General features: G+C 36.2%; 1 protein-coding gene across 1 annotated transcript in view; it reads right to left on the minus strand.

The window, feature by feature from the left end:
• LUZP2 (leucine zipper protein 2) overlaps window positions 1–12,150 on the minus strand; it is a 608,759-nt gene that overhangs the window by 436,387 nt on the left and 160,222 nt on the right. The gene's annotated exons all lie outside the window — the stretch shown is intronic.

A 12,150-nucleotide genomic window follows, 5' to 3' on the forward strand; every position in this document is an offset into this window, starting at 1 on the left:
TTGAGTTGCAGTTTTCTGAATACAGGTGCTTTTCATCATTGGTTAAGTTTATTCTATTTGAGTTTTATCTGTCATATTTTATTTTCCCCACTCTTTTAACACTTTTGGTTACTTTTATTAATTTAATCTTCAATTCTAGATTCTCTTTCAGGTCTCTCTCTCCTGTCTTTCCTTTCAGGCTCTAGCACACCCTTTAGCATTTCCTGAAAATCTGGTCTCTTGGTTAGAAATTCTCTCAGTTTTTGTTTATCTGTGAATATTCTAATCTCATCTTCATTTTTGAAAGACAATGTTGCCGGATATAAGATTCTTGCTAGAAAATCTTCTCTTGCAGTATCTTAAATATATCATGCCACTGTCTTCTTGCCTCCATGGTTTCTGGTGAGAAATCAGCACTTAATCTTTTTGGGTATCCCTTAAATGTTATGCATTGCTTTTCTCTTGCTGCCCTCAGATTTCTTACTTCATCTCTGGCATTTGAAATTCTGATTACTCTGTGTCTTGGTATTACTTTATTTGTATATTTTTGGATAGGAGTATGTTGTGCTTCTTGGAAATGGATATCTATGTCCTTAAATAGGGTTGGGAACTTTTCTACCATTATTCCTTTAAATATTCCTTCTGTCCCTTTTCCCTTCTCAGACACCCATGACACATATGTTTGTATATCTTTTGTTGTAATTTCATTCCCTGATACCTTGTTCAATTTTTTCCGTTCTTTTCTTCATCTCTTTTATATGTTCACTTTCAGATGCCATTTCTTCAAGCTCACTAATCTTTTCTTCTGCCTCCTCAATCTGCTATTATATGATTCCAGTGTTTTTTTAAATTTCATTTATTGTGACTTTCATTCCCACAAGATCTGCTGTTTTTCTATATATGCTTCCAAATTCTTCTTTGTGCTCATTCAAAGTCTTTTCAGTACACTTAATCTCCTTATTCATCTCATTGAACTTATTAATGAGATTTGTTTGAACATCTATGATTGTTGTCTCAACTCCTTTATGTCATCTGGAGGCTTATCTTATTCTTTAACTGGGCCACAGCTTCCTGTTTCTTGGTGTGGATTGTAATTTTTTGTTGGTGGCTTGGCATCTGGCTTACTAGAGTATTTATTCTGGTGCAGTTTTTCTCTTTAGTTTAGGGTTTCCTGCTCTTTTCCCCTTGGTGGTTGTGCAGTAGGAGTCAAGGATGTAGTTGGTGTTATAAGCTGTGGGTGCTTAAGTTGCCCTCATTGACCCAGGGACTGATGAAGCTTCTCCCAACTTTCTCCTTTGCCAGGGGTAGGACAGATACACAGCTGTGTGGAATAATCCAAGTCATAAAAGCCCAGACTGCAGTTACCCAGAGAGACTGATGAGGCTTCACACCACTTTCTCCCCTGCCTGAGGCATGGATGGAGCTGCTGGTACATGCAGCAATCTATGAAGTTCGGGTCCAAGATGACCACAGTTGCCCCATCAGACTTCCAATTATTCAGTCTGTGCCAGCCAAAGGTAACTGCAGTTACCTGGATGGGCTATTGCAGGGCTTGACAACCTCTTTGCCACCAGAGGCTAGGACTGCAAGCCAATCTGGGTGAAAGAAAGTTGTTCCTACCTCACTGTGATTTTTAGCCAGCCCTGCTTCCCCTGAGGCTGTGAATGGAGTAAAAATGGCTGTCACCAGCCTGTTTCTGACTTGGACAGATTCACACCCTAGCTGTTCTAGGGTTATACCTTAGCCAGCTAAGTCTACTAATCAGTAGCCAAAACCAGTGACCAACCGTCTCCTCCTTCTCTGTTTTTGGGAAATGGAGCTTCCAATTCTATCCATAGAATAGCTCCTGGGGCGGCCTGTATGACTAGAGTAGGATAATTACCAGCCTCCATGGCTTGGCCAGTATTTTCCTGGAGATGCTAGCACAGGTCCCTGCAGCTTCCTTTCTGCCAGAGGTTGGGCTGGAGATTAGGCTACAGCTGCAATCTGACCAGGATAGAAAGAAGCCAGTACCTACCAGCACTGTGATTTTCAGTCTGCCCCACTTCCTCTCATGCCAGGCATGGAGTTAAGATGGTGACTACCAGCCTCTTTCTGGTTTGGACAGGTTCAAACTTTAGCTGATCTCAAGATTATACTTTAACCCTCTTAATTTACTCATTAATAGCTGAACTTGGTTCCCAACCATCTCTTCCTCCCCAGTTTTGGGAAACTGGAGCTTTCAATTCCCATCGTGGAACAGCTCCCAAGGCTGCTTATGCCTTCAGTGGAGGATGGGCACCAGCCTTCATGGTGTGGAGTGCTCTACTTATGAATCTTTTCTGCAGATGGGCAGTCTTCTCCTTCCATTCCTTAAAGGATGTGGCAGGATGCTTTTCTGGTCTCCTAGACTTCCCAAACAGGTGCTTCAGCTAGCTCCAGATAGCTCTGGGTGTTTATTAACTACTCTGTAGCAGGAGCTGACTCTAGGAGCTCCTTACTCCACTGCCATCTTGCTGGTTGTTTCTCAAGTAATATTATTTTTTTAGTTTATTTAACCAACTTCAAAGAAAAGTTTAAAGACCAGTATAATGAACCCATAAATACCCTTTATCTAGAACCACAAATTAATACTTCACCTAATTTGTAAAAGCATTGTTTTAAAATGAGATAATTAAATATTGAATCACAGAAATATGTGGACCAATATCTCATTAACCCAAGGAATAGAGATTTATAGATACCTTGTAGCAATATGATATGGTTATGAATTCCAAAAATAGATATTGGATTATGTTTGTAATCTGGTCTATACCTGGGCATGATTAAGTTATGATTAGGGTTTTGATTGGGCCATGTCATTAGGGCACTGATTTCCCACTCCTTGGTGGATGGGGACTGACAGATAAAAGGCATGACAATGGACAGTGTTGAGGGTTTTTGATGTTGGAATTTGATGCTGAAGCCTTCTGCTGGAGCTCCAGAAAGTAAGCACACAGAGGAAAAAGAAGCAAGCCCCAGGAGAGCAAGCCCTCAGAGAGGAATCCTGAGCCCAGGAAGAGGAAAGCCCTGAAAAGAGAGAAACACTGAATCCAGAAAGAAGCAAGACCCTAGAAGGGAGGATCCCAGGAAGGCTGAAACCTCACAGATGTTGGCAGCCATCTTGCTCTAACACATGAAAATAGACTTTGGTGAGGGAAATAACTTATGCTTAATGGCCTGGTATCTGTAAGCTCCTACCCCAAATAAATAACCTTTATAAAAACCAACCAATTTCTGGTATTTTGCATCAGCACCCCTTTGGCTAACTAATACATACCTATATAAGATGAACATTCAATACAAAGGAAAACTAAGCTCAGTGATGCTACAAACAGTCAAATCAAATGAACTGAAATGTCCAGCTCTGCTGACAAGAAGACAAGAATGGAGCAGAAAGGTACATACTAACTCAGCAGCCCCAGTGCAAGGGCATCAGCTGATCCAGGCACCTATCAGCAGCCCATTAAGCAGACCCCACAGAAACTAACAAGGATGATAATTGTTTCAAAAAGGAAGCTGTTGTACTGTGTGTTTCTAAATTGGCACAATCCTTACAAAGTTTCATTTAACTTCATATGCTGAGATTGGATTTTTCTTCTAATTAGCAGAGCGGCTCAAGCTGCAATTCTCCTGTGATTTAAAATTTTATTTTTGCCTACAGACTGGAGAGAACATTTCTGAAGGGAAATGATGAAATCCATATTGTAGTTTTAGAATGTTACTGCAAGAAATTTCCAAAAAAAAAAAAAGTGAAAAGAATAGTGTGAAATATTTCTGTTTTAAAATACCTATAAATATAATATGGTAGCAGTTGTCTTCAATGTACCTCTGAAGTTCACTTTCTTCCTCTCAAAGACAGGCTTCAGTTTTTAGTTAGAATGAAATTACTGAGTAATGTGTGACTGTCATACATGCAGAATTTTTTTTTACTTTAACATTAAAGAATACAGACATAACTAAATGTCCAGACTCCTGATAAAATTATCTCCCATGTCTCCCAACCCTGTGAATTAGCAATTTATTTAAGCAGCATTATTTCATGGGTGTTTCTAAATCATATAATGCCTTAAATGTTTTTTGGAAGTCAAATCTAATTAAAAATAGTCAAGTTTGGAAATATCACAAAGTCATTCCTCTATAGCAAAACACTTATTAACTGAAGGGGCTGCCTATCTCCATTGAATGCTTCTGGCTAAAAATTTCAATGAACACATTTTCTTTTTCAATTTGGATATTTTATGCAAATTCTTTCAAGAAAGACGTAGTGCACATTCTTAGAAAGAATCTTTATGGATTCTTAACCTGAGTCCTTACACTTTACTCCAGCAATCCATGGATAAGATTCTGTTTGTATATGTGGAATTGGATTGGGAGAATTTATACCTTTATTTTCACTAATCTTTAAATAAAATTTAGTGTTTCTTTCCATTATGAAAGTAGGCAATATAACATCATAGAATGGGCAGTTCTCCTGTGACTTTGTCCAGTGCAAATCACAAGTATTTTCATATCATATTTTGATTGTTGCAGATAATCTAGAAACATTATTTTCATCAACAGTATGGTCAAATCAGGGAAGTTAACAGATCATTGCTAGAACCTGTTATGTTTTTATTTTTTATTGTTGTATAAAAAATTGACCATAAACTCACTGACTTAAAACTACATTGGCCAGTTGTCCAGGCATGACTTAACCAGGTCCTCTGTTCAAGTTCTCACAAGGCTACAATCAAGCCAGGTCTGTAACCTCATATGAAGTTCAGGGTCTTATTCCAAGTTGACATGGTTGTCAGCAAATTCATTTCCTTGTAATTGCAGAATGCATGGTGGTGCTTCAAGCCTGATATGAGAGAGAGTGTCTCTGTTGCTTTCAGTCTTTGATCTTTAAAACCTCTTCCAAAGAACTAATCTGATCATGTCAAGCCCACATCAGAAAATATTCTTTTTGATAACCAGCAGAGAACTGATTAGAGAGCTTAGTTACATCTGCAAAAATCCCTTCATACTTGTCCTATAAAATAACCAAATCACAGGAGTGACATTTGTCAAATTCAGGGGTTCTGCTCACAGTCAAGGAGAAAGGGTTCAGAGCAGATATTCTTGGGAGCAGGAAACTTGGGACTATCTTAGAATTCTGCCTCTTGCACTATATTGCACTATATAAATAATAAGCACATATATTATAACATTGCAAATATTTTAAAAAATATTTTGGTAAAATGTTTCAATGTAAGTCATTTTCTTTGTAACCCTATGCATTTTACATATTTAAAAAGCCCAATATTCTGATGAGAGTTCCATAGGATTCACTAGGATGCCAAAAGGATCTAGGAAACAAAAAGATTAAAAATCCTAGCTCTTAACAGCACCACTTCCATTCAGTTCCTTAGCATAAAATAATATTCATCTTGCTTCTGCTTTTGCTAATAACCTGTATTTAAAATATCAGTGTGTCCTGTCAGCTCTTTCAAGATATTTCTCAATTCAACTATTTCTATTGCTTCCTCCACTATCTCCCAAAATTATGCCTCCATTATCTCTCAATTGCACTACCGTAATAGTGTTTAAGTGGTCTTGCTTCAATTCTTGGTCTTCTTGCTTCAATTCTTGCCCCCTGCCTCCAAATGGCATTAACTTTAAGAAAATTAATTTAAAAAACATAAATAAAATCATGTTCCAAATCTGCAAAGAAGACCCCCTGGCTCTCCAGCACACTTAGAAAACATCTAATATTACTTTTCATATCTGTGGAGCAAGAACCTTGGCAGAACAGTGCCCCTCACAAACCCACAAACTTAGCACTGGCAAAAATTCCACAAACACCTGTAAACTATGAACAGTTATACAGCAGATGAGACTTTGCAGGTGTAATTAAGGTTGCTGATCTTAAAATAAGGGGATTATCCCGAATTATAACAGATGGGTCTAATCTAACCAAATGAGCCCTTCAACACAGAGAATTTTCTCTGATTGAAAAAGGAGGAAAGATGAAACAGAGTCAGGGGGAAAATCAAACAGACTTGACATGTGAGGAGGACTTTGCCCATTGTTACTGGCTGTGAAGTTGAAGAAAGGGGGCAGTGAGCAAAAGAATTCAGGAGGCCTCAAGAATTTGAGAAATGCCCGCAGCCAACATGTGGCAAGGAAACAGGGATCTCATCCTACAGCAACAGGGCCCTGAATGAATTTGTGAATGTAATTGTGAAGAAGGAACAAAGTCCTGCCAGCAGCTTAATTATGGCACGGTGAAGTGTATCGTAATTTTGACCTATTTCACTGTAGGATAATAAATGTGTGTTCTTTGGAAACCACTAACTTTGTCTAAACTGATCACCTACTCTTTTATTCCTTATTTACTCAGCTTAGCCACAAGGGTCTTTTTCCTCTTTTTCAGCTGTTAAATTTGCAGTAATTTATAATGCAGCAACAGAAAATTGATACAATGCAGAGATTTCTTTTGACATTTAGATGTAGCCAATAAATAGTTAAAATGCATTTGTCTTATAAAGTCAGCACAGATCTGAGCACTATTGGGGATAAGGTATTAATAGATTTACCTTCCTCATTTTGAATTTTACCAATTTCAATTTTGGAGATAAATCAAAATTTTTCTAACAATTATAAGAATTTCTTGGATATCTGCCTTCATTCCTTAGAGAAATTAGCAAGGATTTAGGAATCTAACAAAATGTTGTTCAAATCTCATTATTTTGCAAGGGTGGACAAATAGTTTAAGATTGCAGGATGTCAATGTCCTTACTGACATGAATTTTAAAAAAAACATGGATTTTTTTTTTTATTAGGGAAGTAGGGGAAAATAGAGCTATCTTATAAAAAGCTCACAGTGTGATGCCTAACACCGAGGGCAGATGTGCAAAAAGTGTTAATTTATTTTGCTTGCCCCAGAGATTGCTAAGAAACACACCAAAGGATTGTTAAGAAGTTGCAGAGAAAAGTATCACTTAGATACTGCCAACTTCAGTGGACAGGTAAGCTATTCCTAAATTCCAAGAGTGACTATGTCCTCTAGCATTTCAAGCCACGTATCTGTTTGTACTTGAGATTTCCTACACAGCATAGAAACTCAAAAATTTATCACTCCACTCCACACACATTTCCTCATGATGCTGAAAGTACAATGTTTTCCATCTACTTTATCAATTTTTATGCTGTTACCTTTTAGAAGAACCTATAATCTAAAATGATTATGATCTCTAGGCCCTGAATATTCAATACTACCATATACTCCATCATTTTCAGTTCATTTGCCAGATCACAATCCAAATTATGCCCTGTACCTATAGCTACTCAAAAAACAATAAACACAAACAACAACAACAACAAAAACAAAAAGCCATGTATTATTGAGATCACTATGTCAGGGTGTAGTAAGGCAGAAAGTGCTTTCGTAAGTCCATTGTCAGTTTTTCAGTGCTTGAAGTAATGAAATCATTCATAGTTATAATTATAGCCATCACCTATACATATATAAAGCCAAAGACTGATTTTTTCTTTAACCCCTACAAAAGTCCACATTGGCACAACTGAGCTTCAGGTTTTAATTATACCAGCTTTAAATTTGAAACCAAGAGGTCAAAATGAAAATAATGTTTTTCTTTTCCATAGTTAATTGTCACTCACAAAGAAGCCACTTCACTGCCTTTCAAACATATTATAAACCTTAATTTTTCTGAAGCATATTAGTCTTCATATATCAATGTAACTAAATCATATAGGAGCTAGTTATTGTTTATTTTTTGGCTTATTTCATGTTCAGTTTAAATGTCTTCCAAAATGAGGAAAAAATATTAAAGGAAAAGTTACATCTTTATTTTTTCCAGGAAGATCTTTCTACCAAATTCTCTATACATATAACATTTAAAAAGTTAAGAAAAATATATTTGCAAAAAAAATTAGAGTTTTGATTATAATAGTCATGAAACACCTATGAATGGTGAGTGTGAAAAGAACTGGGATTAATTTTTCGCTTCTAGAAATTCATTTAAAAAAAACTACTTAGGATAAGGGCAAAGATTTCAGATACATGGATGATCACCAGAACATTTTATAATAGTGAAAAAGTATAAGTTAGTTAAGTAGGGAATTTGACATATATTATTGAATATTAAATATACATTGAAATTCCTTAAGGGAATTTCCACATGTTCTTCCCATAAAATCTACCACCTAACTGACTGCTCTATCTATATATTGTCTTGCTTCCAGTTACGTGCATGAACTGTCTGGGCTCCTATCTTAGGTCACCTTCCTTATAGGAGAAACCCCTTCTTCACATTTTGTACAAGAATATATAATTACTCAGTATTAGAGCTAAGGTTTAAAAGAAATAAAAGGCTTGACAAACTCTATCTTCCAGTCTCATTTCATTAAAGCATGGAGAAAAATATCCAGAAAATTGCTATAATTGTTTAAAGGCTTTCATTCTAACTCCAATTAGAATAGCTAAATTTCTAAATGAATTCAGTAAATGTACAAGTACCTGATATTCCATCCTCTCCTTATGGAAATCACTCTTGTAATTGTACCTTCTTTCTTCTATATCATAATTTTTCTTAAGATACAGACTTGCTACAAAATACATGCCATTAAAATTTCTTTTTGCCTCACAGCATCATCCAGTTACTTTTGTTCATTTTGTAGCACAATTTCTTGAAGGAGTTACATACAATCCAATGCTTTTAGTCCTGTTCTCTTTATATATCAGTTGAACTTTTGAAATAAATTGTCTTCTCAAAACTCCTTTGCTTCCAGGAACTGATCAATTTTGGTTCTCCTCCTACTTCAGTGTGCATTCCTTTTATCTATAGGTTATACCCTAAGCCCCAGGGATAGAGAAGTGTCCAAGGACCAGTCAGGTCTCATCTCTCCTTGTTTTACTCTCACTCTCTAGATAATCTCAGCTAATATCATGAATCCAAATGCCATAGTTTTGATAAAGACTCCAAAATTAATCTATGTGGGACCTTTGAAATAACTTCAGTCTTATGTAGGAAAGTGACTACCTGACATCATCACTTAGGTGTGCAATGTGCACATAAAATGTTGTATGTCCAAATCCTAAATCCCCTGAAAATCTCCAAACCTGCTTGTTTTTTCCCTCAGTATTTTTCTTCTGTGTATAGACCTTTTAGTTTCTCAAGCAAAAAAAAGAGAAAATGTTTTAGTTACCCTCCCAGCATTCGATTAGGCAAAAAAGGTAGAGATAGATATAGATGATAGATAGATAGATAGATAGATGATAGATAAACAAAACATTAACATATATATACACATAAAGCATCATTTAAAAATTTTTAAAAATACGTTCTATATAAAAATTTGAATACATTTGCAACATTTGAATCATTGTCTATACACAAAAAAAATTCAACCCTTTCTTATGAAACATTTTGAAACTCTTGGTTTAGGCACCAAGTTCCCATGACCTAGAATGCTGAATATTTATTTTCTAAAAATGGAAAATCTCTTCATTACATTTCATTTTGACACAGGAGATGTGCACAATTTCTTCACTATTATCTATAGATCTTCACATTTGGTCTTTTCTCACTCTTCTGCAAATGAAATTTTCTTCCCTATTCTGTATTGATAAACCCTAAATATTTTTCATGATCCATCTAAAATGCTAGCTTCTCTACAAAACTCTCTCAATTTGAATTACCTTGTTAAAAATTGATAAAATATATTAGCACATTCCTCTTTGAATTTAGCTATGTGAATTCAAATCTTCCAATTTAAAAATAAGACCTTTTAAAGGAATCTCTGTCAGATAGTAGAAAATACAGTGATATTATACTTTGGTTTCATAAAAGATTCAAATCCCTTCTTTGCACATAACAGTATTCTGTGAATTGGGGCAAGTTAACTAAAATGTCTAAGGTTCTTCTTCATTTTTAGAGGGAGGACAGTAAACTTGTTTTATCTGATTATTGTGAAAACTTAAATACATTGCATATGTAGCTTACCTAACCTAGTATCATAGAAGGTATTCAACACACATCATCTGCCCCACCTTACCCCCTTTGGTAAAATCCCATTAAATTGAGTATGAATTACAACTGTTTTTTGTTTCTGTGTATGTATGTGTGTCTGTGTGTGCACATGTGTTTAAGTACCTGCTTATAGCTAAATACTCAGCACTGTGCTAGGTGCTTTAGCAAATAACTGAGAAGCTCATGAACTCCTGAGGCATGAAATAAATATATGCTGCAAATAAAAATCCAAGTAACAGCAATTTATCGAAAAGGTGTAGGCTGAACATAAAGACATATTAGAGTGGTTTACAGTGTATGTTCCAGTTGGTTAGTGTGAAGCTGAGTAAAGCTACTGAAGCAGAGTATACAAGATAAATGAAGCTAAACAGACCTGGAAGAAAAAATGTTGAAAGCAGAAGTAGAGGGGAGGGTATTAATAGGAAGGAGAAAAGTAAAGGACAAAGGCACAGAAGTGGGAATGGCTGGGAGATGAAAACAAGAAAGAATGAGAGAACTAACAGTTATTAAGCACCTATAGAATCTGTCCTGAGCACATCTAGAGTTATTTTTATTTTTGTAGGAAATAAGGAAATTGAGAATTAAAGAAGTGAAGAAAATTTTTCCAAGTAACAAAGTTAAGAAGTCCCTGGAGAGTTTATGATGCATATTAACCCAAAATTCTCTAACCCCCAGCTTATAAGGGAACTTGCTATCACATTAACAGTTGAGCACAAATTTCATTTGATCTGAATCCCACATATTTATGCAGGAATTACAGCACTTTTCAATATACCTTCAAATATTTCTTAAGGTCCCAAAGGGGTAATTTGATGAGGAGTCTTTAATCATTCATTTTGGGCTTCACTGCTTTTGACCTTATGAATCTGGTCTCTGGCATGGCTGACTTTTGCACTTCGATTTCTTATTATTACTATTAGTGCTGTGATGGGTCTTTATAATCTTTTTAAAATGCAGTGAATCAATCACTTGCCCTCTTTACTTTGCTCATTTGTAGTTTGTGTATATGTGTGTACGTATTTTCGGGTGTGCTTGACCCCAAAAGTATAAAAAATGCAATTGGATACATTGAAAAATCATAGGAATGTTGCTAGTCTAGTGAAAAATACTGCATCCCAGTATGAGGCTGTCTGAGATGACTAAGAGCCTGCGTGAAGCATCTATCTGTATATAAAGACTTTTCCACATCTAGCCAATTCATTTTGAGTAAAGGCCATGACTCTGATGGAAATTTGCTCGCAGAAGTGAAACCACCACCAATTTGGGGAGTAACAAAAGACTGTGAGGGGATGGATTTGACATCCCCCAGGAGGCCTTAATAACCCTGTACAGATATAGGAGGGTCAGCAGAAGTAAGGAAGCGGCAAAATGCAATCTCAGTATTTGCTGCAAAGATTAATTTCTCTCTGGTTCTCTAGAGGAAGGGAATATAGGTGATTTTACGGCTCTGTTTAACTCTATAGATTCCTGAAAAATATTTAATTCTAAAGAAGGTGAATACTCAGTGATCCAGGTTCCCAGAGGTCTTGGAATTAATAATAATCATATTATTCAAAGCCTGGAAATACTACCTGCAATCGGAGACAGTACATTGAAGCAGACTGTGAGGAAGGCTTTTTTGCCTCTGGCAGAAATGATCTTTAATCAGAAATTGTAGTCCTACCACACAGCCACCTGGGAATGAAATCCCCACCTTAGGCAATGGAATCCCTAACTATTACTGAGGGCACAGTACCAAAGGGGAACAGAGATGGCAGTGACCTAAGCCAAAACATGTTAGCGACTCTGAACACCTGAGGAGATCAGGCTTCAACGTCTTTTGCTACTTTCAAATAATGCTACAGTGGAAAGAAATTTATGGAAAAGAGAATATTTTTGAAGATTCACATTGAGAGTCCTGTACATAAAGTCATCTGAAATTGAAAATTTAATATTTACTGGAACCTCACTAAAGCCAAAAAAACCTTCCTCGCTTTCTAACCATTTAGTAGGTTCATCCAAACCCAAGAGATGCTCCAAGTGAGGTGGGCTTGAGCCAGTGGTTATAGAAATTATATTCTTTGAAGGAAATTTTCTCTTAAAGAGGGTAGGCAAGGAAACTACCCAGGATCCTGATTGTCCCTTCTGAGATCTTTTG

This window comes from Dasypus novemcinctus, chromosome 10 (assembly GCF_030445035.2).
Source record: "Dasypus novemcinctus isolate mDasNov1 chromosome 10, mDasNov1.1.hap2, whole genome shotgun sequence".
In the NCBI taxonomy this organism is placed as follows: Eukaryota; Metazoa; Chordata; class Mammalia; order Cingulata; family Dasypodidae; genus Dasypus; species Dasypus novemcinctus.